Source organism: Lepus europaeus, chromosome 7 (genome assembly GCF_033115175.1).
Source record: "Lepus europaeus isolate LE1 chromosome 7, mLepTim1.pri, whole genome shotgun sequence".
In the NCBI taxonomy this organism is placed as follows: domain Eukaryota; kingdom Metazoa; phylum Chordata; class Mammalia; order Lagomorpha; family Leporidae; genus Lepus; species Lepus europaeus.
The window spans coordinates 13,028,627-13,041,263 of record NC_084833.1 but is presented as its reverse complement, the minus strand read 5'-3'; the positions used below and the strand labels follow the sequence as shown (position 1 = coordinate 13,041,263).

Sequence of the window (12,637 nt, the reverse complement as noted above, 5' to 3'; positions counted from 1 at the left end):
TTGTTTCTTTGAAGTTTGAAATTGAGGTTAATATCTCAACATATCAGGCAGAAGTATTCTATACTAGACAAATTTTTTGTGTGGAAAACTTTGCATGATTATTTTGTTAAGCCTTTTTTTTTTTTTTCTTCTTTTTTTTGCTGTTCACTTGGAAGATAGGTTAAGAATAGAGGGTCGTGAGGTGGGCATTTGGCACAGCAGTTAAGTTACTGCTTGGGAAACCTGCATCCTATATTGGAGTGCCTGGCTACTCTGCCTCACATCCAGCTTCCCACTAATGTGCACCCTGAAAGGCACCAGATGATGACTCAAGTAGATGGGTGCTTGTCACGCGCATGGGAGATACGAATTGAATTAACTTCAGCATGGCTCATCCTTGGTTGTGTAGGCATTTGGGGGAGTAAACCAGCAGATGGGAGATGTCTATTTTCTCTGTCTCAAGCTCTTTGTTGGTCTGTATTTCAAATAAATAAATCTTAACATTCCTTATTCAGAGATCATTTTGTAGAGTTTTATGTTTTGGGGAAAATGTAGACAGGTGACTATCAAGTCTAAATTAGAGCTATTTTGATTGAAATGAAGCATGATTTTATTAGAACTAAAATTACCTATGTGTCTAAAAAGTATGTCTGAAGAAATTACTCTGTTGCCTTGAGGAGAATTTGGAGAATATGGTGGAAATTAAGTGTTCTTTGTGTAGGAGTCTCAAACCAGAAGTTGGCATATTATGCAACTGTGGAGAGATTAAAGTTACATTGTAGGTAATTCAGTCTCCAAATCAGTCCCACTTTTCTGTCCTGGCTCAGGAAAGGAGTTGTGTTAGAATCCATGGAGATATATATATCTTATCATGATAGCCTCCAATCTGGCTACTGTATATTTATATTCTGTAGTTTGTGTAGTCGTTACCTACCTGAAAGATATTTCTTCATTTTCCCACAAGATTACAGGTGATCTTTTAAGCAGCTATTAAAAGACATCCTTATACTAGAGTATACATGTTGTAAATAGGCAAGCCCAGTTATTTGACCAAAATTGTAACTAGCATCTTAGAAACTCCCTTGTGTATCTTTCAATTCAGCCACCCCCAAATATAACCATTTTTCTGACTTTGAATGGCACAGATTTGTTGCCGGTTTTGATTTTTACATAAATGGAAGAAAACAGTATATACTTTCTTTCATCAGGCTTCATTTGCTCACAGTTATGTGACATTCCTCTGTTGTGTTTGATGAATTGTATTCCTTTATGGTATTGTACCACAGTTGATCCATTTTTCTATTGATGAGCATTTGGGTAGTTTTCAGTTATGGACCATTATGAATACTGATTTTTTTTTTAATTACCCCGTGGTTGATAGGTAGATTGCATTACCCCAGAGAATGGTGTTATGTTGAAGCCTGATAGTTGATTTCTATTACTGTCAGGTTCGGTACTGAGTGGCTGTAGCCAGGTTGGCATTGGTGAGGCTCACTCTGGGTTTAGTTTTCAGCAATCTCAATTCTGCAGCTACAAGAGATCAGTATTTCTTTCAGGCAAATACAGAAACTTTTAAGTCATTTATGTGGTATTTAAACTGGGAATCTGAATCCCTGAAAAATCCTTTTCTTGTATTTTTTTTTTTTTTAAGATTTATTTATTTTATTTGAAAGAGTTACACAGAGGCAGAGTGAGAGAGAGCAGTCTTCATCTGCTGGTTCACTTCCCAGATGGCCACAATGGCCAAAGCTGTGCCAGTCTGAAGCCAGGAGCAAGGAGCTTTTTCCGGGTCTCCCTTGTGGGGGCAAGGGCACAAGGACTTGGGACATCTACTGCTTTCCCAGGCCATAGCAGAGAGCTGGATCAGAAGTGGAGTAGCTGGGACTCGAACTAGCACCCATATGGGATGCTGGCACTGCAGGCAGCAGCTTTAACCGTTACATCACAGCCGGCCCCACTTAATTATATTTTATAACTAGGAGCAACTAGTCACTCTTAATTCTCATTAGTTTAACCAGTATATTATAAGGAACAAAATGTACAATTACCAGAACCTTGCCACTTAAATGTTTCATGAAGAGTATCCATTAGTAAGAGTTTGCTTATTTTTGTTACTGCATCATAGCATGCACTATTAGTGATCTCTTTACTATTGGATATACTTACTAATGTCTTTAATCACATTAGAGAGATAATTGTAGAAATTGAGAACCAGCACAGAAAATGTGTCCTTATGATTTCTTTCTCTGTAACCATTGTGAATACCAGAAACTCAGAAAAAGCAGAGATGGTTACCAGAGGCTGGGAAGGGATGGGGAAAAGAGAAATATTGATCAAAGGTCACAAAGTTCACTTAAACTAGAGGAATAAGTTTTAGTCCTCTCTCGCACTGGTTGGTGACTACTGCTAATGATACTGTATTACATATTTCAAAATTATAAAGTAGGTTTTTAACATTGTTGCCACAAAAAGTGAAGTGATATCTGTTAGTTTTAGTTAGCTTGATTGAATCTTTCTGCAGTGTACACAGTAAATCAGTACATCACAGTGTGGGATGGTGGGCCTTGTGGAACAGTGGGTTAAGCCACTGTTGGGGATTCCTTATCCTGTATTGGAGCACCTAGTTCCAATTTCTGCTCCTTCATCCAGCTTCCTGCTAATGTGTTTGGGGAGGTAGTCAGTGAAGGCCCCAGTACTTGGGTTCCTGCCATCCACATGGGAGACTTGGATGAAATTACGTCCTCCTGGCTTTGGCCTGGTCTAATGGACCAGATGGAAGACTTCTCTTTCTGTCTGTCTCTGCCTTTTAAGTAAGTAAATTTTAAAAATAAATCACATACCTTATTTAGAAGGAAACTCTTTGAGCTTCTCCATAACCTACCTGGTAGCTATTGTCTCCATCAATCAGTAGAGGCCAGGACAAAAGATCCACCCGCATGGGATCCCTGGGGTAATGGATTTGACTAGGCATGACTTCACTATGAGAACTACATTGTGAAAGTATAAGAGTTTTATTTCCAGATTCTGAGGGGTAGACAGCATGCCTGGAAGCTACACACAATGGAGGTCATTGAGCCCAGGCAGGGAGAGAGAAAAGAGTAAGGCAAACAACAGTAGGTATTGGAGATTGAGGTGTGGATTGCTTTGAGGAGAATGGTCCTTTTTAATTGATGAGAAAGTGGGAGCCCACTCTCCTAGACAAAAGAGAATTCTTTAATTGAAAAATTTTAAAAGTATATAAGTTTTAGGGGCAGGTTTTGACCCAGCAGTTAAGACACATGTGTCCCACATCAGAGTTGCTAGGTTCTGTTCCCAGCTCCAGCTCCCAGTTTCAGTTTCCAAGCAGTGAAGACCCTGGGAGGCAGCAGTGATTGCTTGAGTAGCTGGATCCCTGCCATCCTATGGTAGATCTGAGTTGCATTCTCAAATCTTGACTCTGGCTCAGCCCAGCCCTGGGCATTGCTGACGTTTGGGGAGTATACCAGCAGATGACAGGTCCCTCTGTCTTCCCACCCTCTTTCTCTTTCATTGTGTCTCAAATCAGAAGTATTAAAATACATTTTAAAAATCCACAGAACACACCAACAGATTGGAAATTCAAGTAATAACATTCATTTATGAGTCAGAAATCCACAGGGTTGAAAACTTGGGGTTTTTGTTGCAGTCTTGAGGTTGGTTGGATTTCTTCTTGAAGCCTCAGTCTTCAGTTTTATGGCTATTGATCTAGACTAGTGTTTGACCAAACAATTGGGCACCATAACTTAGCCATATTGATGCAAAAAATTAGCCATTAAAGTCCTTAATTTTTGACAGAATTTTTCTTGTTAATAGCTTTGCCACTTTGATTTGCTCTTTTAATTTTATCTTTTACCAAAAATATATTTTATTTATTTGAAAGGCACCGTTACAGGGCCAGTGAATGAGAGATCTTTCATCCTGGGGTCACTCTTCAAATGGCCTCAGTGGCCAGGGTTGGGCCAGGAGCTTCTTTCAGGACTCCCATGTTGTGCAGGGCCCCAAGGACTTGGGCCACCTGCCGCTACTTTCCCAGGTACGTTAGCAGGGAGCTGGATCCAAAGTGGAGCAGCCAAGTCTATATGTCGCCCATATGGTATTCTGGCATTGCAGGCAGCGGCTTAACCCATTATGCCACAATGCCAGCCCCTAATTTTATATTGTATTGCATTATCGCATTTTCTTAGCCTTTTCTGTTTTCTGGTATTCTTACTCAAAGATTTTCTCAGTTTAAACCACTCCCTTCAAGGTTTTAACTTCTGCTGTATTTTTTTTTTTTTTTTAATCTGTAAGGGTGTTTTTTGAGCATGGCCTTGCTTTCTGCTGTGATTTTGAGTGTCCTCTTAAAAATTTCTGTGTAACCTCTGCTCTCTGTTTTAGAGGCATCTTGTAACTCCAACTCTTGACCCTTTCTGGAATGGTTAAAAATGTATATATACATGCTTCCTTTTTACTTCTAAAACAATCTGGTTTAAACGTAGACGTGTATCTTCAAGGTCATTTATCACTATGTGGTTTTAGTCTTCTAAAATTTTGATGAAATTACATGGTTGCTGTTGTCTCTTTTTGTGTTCCTTTGTCTTTCTGAGTGTTAGTTATTTTTCTAACACTTTAGTGATATAGGAGAGAAGCAAGCAGATAGAAGATCTCTCTCTCACTCTTGTCTTTTCCTTTCAAACAGTATGAAAATAGTTAAAAAATGTTTTTATTTGAAAGAGTTACACAGAGAGAGGAGAGGCAGAGACAGAGAGGTCCACTAGTTCACCCCCCAGCTGGCTGCCACGGCAGGAGCTACGCTGATCCAAAACCAGGAGCCAGAAATTTCTTCCTGGTCTCCCATGTGTGTGCTGGGACCCAAGCACTTGGGCCATTCTCTACTGCTTTCCCAGGCCATAGCAGAGAGCTGGAACGGAAGTGCAGCAGCCAGGACTTGAACTGGCACCCATATTGGGATGCCAGCATTGCAGGCAGTGGCTTTACCCATTACGCCACAGCACTGGCCCCAGTTAAAATTTTAATTTAAAAAAATAAAGAGGCCAGTACTGTGGCACAGTAGATTAAAGCCCTGGCCTATGGTGCCAGCATCCCATAACGGTGCTGGTTAGAGTCCTGGCAGTTCCACTTCCAATCCAGCTCCCTATTAATGTGCTTGGGAAGGCAGCGGAGGATGGCCCAAGTCCTTGGGCCCCTGCACCCACGTGGGAGACCCAGAGGAAGATCCTGTCTCCTGGCTTCAGATCGGCTCAACTCTGTCCATTGTAGCCACTTGGGGAGTGAACCAGTGGATGGAAGGCCTCTCTCTCTCTCCCTCTCTACCTTTCTCCCTCCCTCTCTATCTCGTTATCTCTACTTCTTTGTCTGTAACTGTCTGTCAAATAAATAAAATAGATCTTTGAAAATAAGTTATTTATTTATAAAACCCTGTCATGGTGCCTAGGGAGTACCTCCTTGTTAACAGCCACCATTCCTTAATATACTGAATAACACAAAAATATTGTGCATTTTGGGGTGGACATTGTGGTACCTGTGAGACCACATCCCATATTGGAATACTCGTTCAAGTCCCAGCTTCTCAGTTTCTGATCTGGCTTCCTCCTCATGCACCTGGAAAGGTAGTGTTGATGGCCCAAATAGTTGGGAACCTGCCACCATGTACAAGACCTGGATGGAATTCTGGGCTCCTGGCTTCAGTGTGGCTCTGCCCTGGCTGTCATGGGCATTTGGGGAATGAGTCAGTGGATGCCATAACTTCCTTGTCTCTCCTTCCTGCCTTTCAAATAATAAATAAGTGCATCTTTTTAAAAAAAATTACACACATTTGTGAGGTACCATGGGTTGTTTCTGTGCATGTACACACTGCATTATACCCAATCTGAGTGTAAACATCTTCTCAAGCATTTTACATTTCTTTATGGTGAAAACATCCAAAAATCTTTTCTTCCTATTTATTATTATTATTTTACAGAAATATACTTTGCAATACAACACCAGAATTTCTTGCTCCTATCTTAACTGTAGTGTAGCGCCCATTAATCAGCTTTTCCTTATCGTTTTCTGTGCACAACAGGTACTAATCTTTGGTAACCAGTGTTTTTATACATATGCGCGTGTGTGTGTGTGTGTGTGTTTTAAGATTTATTTATTTGAAAGAGAGAGAGATGCTCAGTCTGTTGGTTTACTTCTCAAATGACCATAATGGTTGGGGCTGGGCCAGGCCAAATCCAGGAGCCAGGAACTCTATCCAGGGCTCCCATGTGGGTGTTAGGAGTCCATGGTTTAGGCCATCTTCTGCTGCTTTCCTTATTAACAGGGAGCTGAACTGGAAACAGCAGCTGGGACTCAAACCAGCACTGTGGTGGGAGGTGCCAATGTCAAGAGCAGTAACTTAACCCACTGTGCCACAGAGCTAGCCGCCAACCTTCTTAACTTTGAGAACAACTTTCTGTTTCATTTATGAGTGGGATCATGCAATACTTGTCTTCCTCTGCTTATTACTTTTTTTTTTTTTTTTTTTTTTTTTAGAATTATTCATTTGGAAGAGTTACAGAGAGAGGTAGAGACACAGAGAGGTGTCCACTGGTTCACTTCCCAAATGGCCACAATGGCTGGAGCTGAACTGTTCTAAAGCTAGGAGCCAGGAGCTTCTTCTGGGTCTCCCGTGTGGGTGCAGGGGTCCAGGCACTTGGGCCATCCTCTGCTGCCTTCCCAGGTGCGTTAGCACGGAGCTGGATTGGAAGTGAAGCAGACAGGACTACCGGCACCCATATGGGATGCCAGCGCTTGTAGGCCAGGGTTTTAACCCGTTGTGCCACAGTGCCTGCCCCTTCCTGTGGTTCTTTCACAAAACTTAATCTCCAGTATAATCAGTATTGGTACATATGACAAGATTTCATCCTTTTTATGGCTGAACATTAATTATTCTCTTATGTATATGCACAGCATTGTCTTTGTCCATTCATCAGTGAATGAGACTTACGTTATTTTCATAGCTGTTTTAAGTTTTACTGCAACAAACATGGGAGTGCAGATGTCTGTTTGACAGGCTGATTTCATTTCCCTTGGCTGTTTCCTCAGAAGTGGAAACTGTCATATGTTCAAATATGTAATAAAGTTTGAAAATCTTTTTTTCTGGTTTTAAATCACATACAAAAAAAAATCTTCTGGTTCTGTTTTGAAACCTAAAGAAATACCACATGCACTTTCAGAACGAAATTTTTTACTGTGGGTATTTTAAGACAGTATGAACAGTGTCCTCATGGCACATACACCCAAGGCTGGGTGGACCAGCCCTCTCCTATTCCTACTTTATATGGTTAGGTGTGGCATTGTAAAAAGAATATATACTTCAAACTTACATATACCTGGGTTCAGTTCCCAGCTCCATACTTAATATGTGAGCTTGAGAAAGCTGGTTACTTCCTTTCCTCATCCATAAAGATAATAATAATTAATTGACAAGATTACAAGAACTAAGAATGGAAGAAAATGTTTTGTTGCCTGTTATTTAGTAAGTATTTAAAGTTCCATTAGTTTTCTAGAAGAAACTCAAATATTTAAATAGAGATGAAAAGACTTTGTTTCTTCCAAACCTATTAAGCAACCATGCCATATTTCATCCGAGTCAAATTATTGATTATTAACTTTGTTTAATTTCTCTATGCTTCAGTTAGAAAAATGGGGCAGGCTGGCGCCGTGGCTCAATAGGCTGATCCTCCGCCTGCGGCGCTGGCATACCAGGTTCTAGTCCCGGTTGGGGCACCAGCTTCTGTCCCGGTTGCCCTTCTTCCAGGCCAGCTCTCTGCTGTGGCCCGGGAGTGCAGTGGAGAATGACCCAAGTGCTTGGGCCCTGCACTCCATGGGAGACCAGGAGAAGCACCTGGCTCCTGCCTTCGGATCAGTGCAGTGCGCCTGCTGCAGCGCGCCAGCCGCGGTGACCTGGCCATTGGAGGGTGAACCAACGGCAAAGGAAGACCTTTCTCTTGGTCTCTCTCTGTCTCACTGTCCACTCTGCCTGTCAAAAAAAAAAAAAAGAAAGAAAAATGGGGCAACCTGAAGGTCAGAGGACCAATTCATGTGTTAGGGTGACTCTTCTAACTTGAAGTATTTTATCATGACTAAGTAACTGTCATCTTTCTTAATTTGATGAGTTAGCTTATTTAGACAGATTTCTCTGTGTCTTTGGATTGAGGTGACTCACTTGTACATTGCATTTTCCTGCCTAGAAGAAAAATTTTGTGTAACATCTGTATTTTACTGTCTCAATAGAATAAAACCCTTTTACTTGATCCCTTTCAAAGATGTAGTTTTGGGATAGGTGTTGTGGTATAACAGGATAAGTCACCACCTGCAGTTGTTCAGGCACCCACAGGCAATCCAGCTCCTTGCTCCTTGCTAATGCACCTGGGCAAACAGTGGAGGATGGCCCAAGTACAACGGCCTTTGTACCCATGTGGAAGACTAGAAGCAGCACCTGGCCTGACCTGGCTCAACCCTTGAAGCCATTTGGGGAGTGAACCAGCAGATGGAAAATCTCTTTCCCTGCCTTGGTTACTCTGCCTTTCAAGTAAATAAAACTTCAAAAAAAGGAAAAGAATGTATTTTATTCACTGTATGTCTGTATATTGCTCAGTCAGTGGCTTGCCTATTATGTTTCTTCAGTTCAACTACAGGGAATTTTTTTTCTGTTATGTATCAAGGAGTTTCCTCTCAGTTAACTGCTGTTAGAAAAAAAAAAAAAAAACAACTAGAAACTGTCTTTAAACTGCTACACAGAAGAAACTGGGATTTTTTTTTTTCCTAATCTGGTCGTGATTGTTTTTGCTGATGTGTGAGTTATCCTTCTGTTGACAAACTTAACAGTGTGTGTGTGTATACATATGTTGAAGTGAAACTTAGCTATCAAAAGCAATATTTTCAGCCTACAATTCAAGCCTATGTCCGCAAGGTTGTGTAGCTATCTGTATCTGTTTCATCACCCCCAAAGAGGGCCATTGTACCCATTTAAAGCAGTAGTTCCTCATTCTCCCTAATCTGCCATCTGTCTGTGCTTTTAACCTTTTCTGGATATTTCATTCAAATAGAATCATAGAATTTCTAACCTTTGTATCTGGCATCTGTTGTATAGTGTAATTTTTTTAATCTGTATTATAGCATGTATTTGTACTTGATGCCTTTTTATGACTGGGTAAAAATCTCATTAAAGATTATTTGTTGCTCATATATTTAAAACAGTAGATTTGTATGTTGATTTGTATTCTTCCACCTTGCTGAATTTGTGTTACCTTTAGTTTTGTATAGAAGCACACACACATTCCTTAAAATTATCTATATGAGGTCATTTCATCTGCAAATACAGATAGTTTTACTTCTTCCTAACCAGTTAAGGTGCCTTTTTCTACTTGCCTCATTGCTTTGGCCAGACTTCAATACTGAATAGAAGTGAAGAAAGAGGACATCCTTATCTAATTCTTAACTTTGGAGGGAGAACTTGTAGTCTTTGTGAGTTTGGTGTTAGATCTTCATAGTTGCCCTTTATCATAGCTTGAGGAAGTTAATTCCTAGTTACTAGTTTGTTAATGTGTTCTTATGATGAAAGTTTAATTTTGTCACTTTCTAGGACAGATGAGATTATTATGTAGGTTTTTTGTTGTTGTTGTTCTGTTATTGTGATTTATGCTAAATTCTTTTGTGTGTTGAATCACCCTCATTATCTTGGGATATGTTCCCTTTGATCCTCAAAATGCTGCTTACATTGGATTTGGAAGGGATAAGTGGCTTATATGTTTCTTTTGGTGCCTTTGTCAGGCTTAGGAATGGGTTGGGAAATGTTTTGTCTTCCATTTTTCGAAGCGTTTGAGAAAGACTGGAGTTAATTCTTTAAATGATTGGTAGAATTCATTAGTGAAACCATCTGCTCCTTGGGCTTTTCCATTTGGTAGTGTTTTTGTTGCTGATTCGATGGCTTTGCTTGCTGAAAGTGTGTTCAGATTTTGTTTTTCTTGAGCTAGTTCCCATACTTTATATGTGTTGAGGAGGTTGTTATTTCATCTAGGTTATCTATTTCATGCTAATAGTTCATTTTTATTTCAGTGGTAATATTCCCACTTTTCATTTTCAGTTTTAATAATTTGGATCTTCTGTTGACTGTTGATTTTTCTCTGTACGTGCTGCTCTGATCACTATTTCTTCTGTTGTGCTAACTTTGGGCTTTGCTGTTTTCCTTATTTCTTAAGGTGTGATATTAGGTTATTGATTGAGCATGTAAAATTTTTTCTGATTCATTGTAAGCATTTTTATGTTAGCTTCCATCTGAGCACTACTATAACAACAGCTTCTAAGTTTTGTTATGTCTTCATTTTTATTATCTTTAAGTATTGTAATTTTCCTGGTGATTTCTTCTTTCATCCACTGGTTATTTAAAAATATGTTGTTTAATTTCCACATATTTGTGTATCATCTAGTTTTCTTTCTGATACTGATTTCTAGTTTCATTCTACTGTGATAAGAGAAATGTACTTATAATCTCAGTCCAACATATGGTCTACCCTGGAGAATCTTTTGTGTCCACTTTTGAAAATGTATATTCTGTTGTAGTGTGGAGCATTCTATATCTGTTAGGTCTCATTTTAAAAACTTTGCTCAAATTCTGTACTTCCTATTCTGTATTTATTATTAAAAGTAGAGTATTGGGCAAGTATTATGATGTAGCAGATGAAGCTGCTGTCTGATACTGGCATCCCATTTGGGCACTGGCTGTTCTATTTCCTATCTAGCTCCTCACTAGATGCCTGGGAAAGCGAGGAAACATGGCCAACTGCTTGAGTCCTTGCCACCCACTTGGGAGATCCGGATGTAGTTCCAGGCTTCTGGCTTCTGCCTAGCCCAGCCACAGCTGTTGTGGCCATTTGGGGAGTGAACCAGTGGATGGAAGATCAATTCTCATTCTCTCCCTCCCTCCCTCCCTCCCCCATCTGTGTATCTTTGCCATTGAAATAAATAAGTAAAGTTTTATTTTTCTTTTTTTAAAGGTAATCTGGGGAGGCCTTAGAAGAAAATGATGAAATATTATTATAAAGTAGGAAAAAGGTGATCTTTGTTGCAAAGATTTGGAAATATGTTCTTCCACTGGGTATAAAGGAGAATTTGTATCCTATTTGAAGTTGGACATTTAGCTGAGGTTTCCAAGCAAAATATAGAGGATATAGCCTGATTTCTATACTAAAATGTGCAATGAAAGAAATTTGAGGGAAGAATTGTTTTTCAAAAAGAAACCAGCCCTGGGTAATTTAGATTTTATTTTATCTAGATAGTATTTTCTGGTAACAAGACCAGGGCTGTGACTATATAACTGTTTCCTAAAGCGATTAGGTTGTATGTAATTTACAGATCCACTCAACCATCTCAGCAATTCCCAGAATAGCAATGTGGTAATCCAGAAGTCATCTGTGGAGAATCTTCTTCTTTGATATTTTGCACCCCATGAGTTACACTGGAGACTGACAAGGTTTCTGGGAATTTTGTACCAGCAGAAACACTGCCAGACTGGACTGAAAGGGACAGAAACAGGAAGAAATAAAAGAATGAGAATAAAGCTAAAAAATGGAGAGGCCTGGCCTGGTAATAAGGGACTTCTTGAGGCTAGGCTCTGGGTACAAAGTGTTCATCAGTAGAGCTTACTCATAGGTCTTAAAATCTAACACAGGGGTCTTCGTTTCCTGCAATGCCAGCATCCCAAATGGGTGCTGGTTCTAGTTCTGGCTTCTTTACTTCTGACCCAGCTTCCTGCTGTTATGTCTGAGAGGGCATTAGAGGATGGCCCAAGTGCTTTGGACCCTACGCATCTGGGGGACCCAGAAGAAGCTCCTGGCTTCAGCCTGGCCCAGCCTTGGCTGTTGGAGCCGTTTGGGGAGTGAACCAGCATGTGGAAGATCTCTCTCTGTTTATCCTCTTCTATGTCTGTAACTCTTCCTTTCAAATAAATAAATTTTTAGAAAATTTAACAGAATTTGCTTTGCTAATATCATCATCTGTATATTTGAGTGCTTGTTTTCCTACAGGTTTGCCAATATGGTGTGTTGAACTTTGGCATGTTTGCCAATGTAATAGGTGAAAAAATGGTGTCACGCTGCTGTTTTCATTTGAATTTCTCTCATTATGAATATATTCAGCTTTTTTTGCTTTTTGTTCTTATGTTTAAAAGCCATGTTTTAATATCAGTTTGGCTGTTAAATTTTGGTTGTAGTTGATTTTGCCATGTAGAAAATTACTTTTATGGCGGCTGGTGCTGTGGTGTAGCAGGTCAGGCCGTGGCTTGCAGTGCTGACATCCCATATAGGTGCCAGTTGGAGTACCGGCTGCTCTACTACTGGTTCAGCTCTCTGCTGTGGCCTGGGAAAGGAGTACAAGGTGGGCCGGCGCCGTGGCTCAATAGGCTAATTCTCCACCTTGCGGCGCCGGCACACCGGGTTCTAGTCCCGGTCGGGGTGCCGGATTCTGTCCCGGTTGCCCCTCTTCCAGTCCAGCTCTCTGCTGTAGCCCGGGAGTGCAGTGGAGGATGGCCCAAGTGCTTGGGCCCTGCAGCCCATGGGAGACCAGGAGAAGCACCTGGCTCCTGGCTTCAGATCAGCGCGGTGCGCCGGCCGCG

The 12,637-nt window shown here is 40.6% G+C and overlaps 1 protein-coding gene across 2 annotated transcripts in view; it reads left to right on the top strand.

Moving 5' to 3' along the window:
• Positions 1 to 12,637, top strand: part of ZFP91 (ZFP91 zinc finger protein, atypical E3 ubiquitin ligase) — a 30,056-nt gene that overhangs the window by 6,362 nt on the left and 11,057 nt on the right. The window lies entirely within an intron of this gene.